Below are 966 nucleotides of genomic sequence, written 5' to 3' on the forward strand. Positions count from 1 at the left end.
AGGAAGAGGCCGGTGCCGCCTGTTGCTCTCCAGATGGGAAATCGGGCACTGGGACCCAGAGCAGCCACACCAGGGGCAAGAGACCAGAGCCAGCTGGTTTCTCCCTGCCTCGGCCAGGCTGCCGGGGTGCAGCAAGGGGGCCAGGGCCCCAGAGAGCGGGGGTGGAGCGCGAGCCTCGGGATCCGGTCAGAAGCTGCCGGCAGGCTGGGCGGGGACGGCGCTCCCCTCCTGGTTAAACTCCAGACTAATCAGCCACCACGGGAGGGAGCCCCCAGCACCGGCATCGGTCCCGCTGGTTCCTGGAGGCTGAGGCCTCAGGCGGAACTCGAGAGAACTCAGTGCCAGGCGTGCAGGCCAAGCTTCCGGAGAGCCATCCCGACCTGCTGTCGGTCTCAGCCGGGCGGGGAAGGGGGCTGGGCTGCGGCCCCCAGGTCAGCTGCCAGGGAGGGAGGGGCAGCCGCTTCCAACTTGTCACCCTGTGAGGGGAGGACACTGTCCTCATCTCTGCAGAAAAGCGCGGGGCGGCTGCTGCCGCTTCTCACCGTGCGGCTTCGCCTGGGGCCGGGGAGCCACCATGCCGTCCTGCCCCGTCCTGCCCCGTCAGGTCTCAGCTCAGACGGGCCGGTGCGGCTCTTAGCCGATGATGCCACACTCCCTCGGGCCCCCCATCAGCCTCCTCTGAGCCCCCTGCGCAAGGTCCTGAGTCCCTCTGCCTGCGGCCCGGACCCCACAGCAGGAGCAAAGCCAGAGAGGCTGAGTGGGCCCACAGCAGGCCTGGGGTCACTTGGGTCCAGGGCACCGGGTGGCGGGACAGTTCCCACCCTCGTGGAGTGAACCGGCGTGCTTACTTCTGTGGTCCATGTTCTCAGTCAGAAGCTCAGAGCAGCCTGCTTTCCTCCTTGGAGCCCAGGCCAGGGCTGCTTCCTCAGCCTTGGGGACCCCGGGGCCGGCAGGGCTAGGAGGGAT

This window comes from Lipotes vexillifer, unplaced genomic scaffold (genome assembly GCF_000442215.2).
Source record: "Lipotes vexillifer unplaced genomic scaffold, Lipotes_vexillifer_v1.1 scaffold636, whole genome shotgun sequence".
Classification (NCBI taxonomy): Eukaryota; Metazoa; Chordata; class Mammalia; order Artiodactyla; family Lipotidae; genus Lipotes; species Lipotes vexillifer.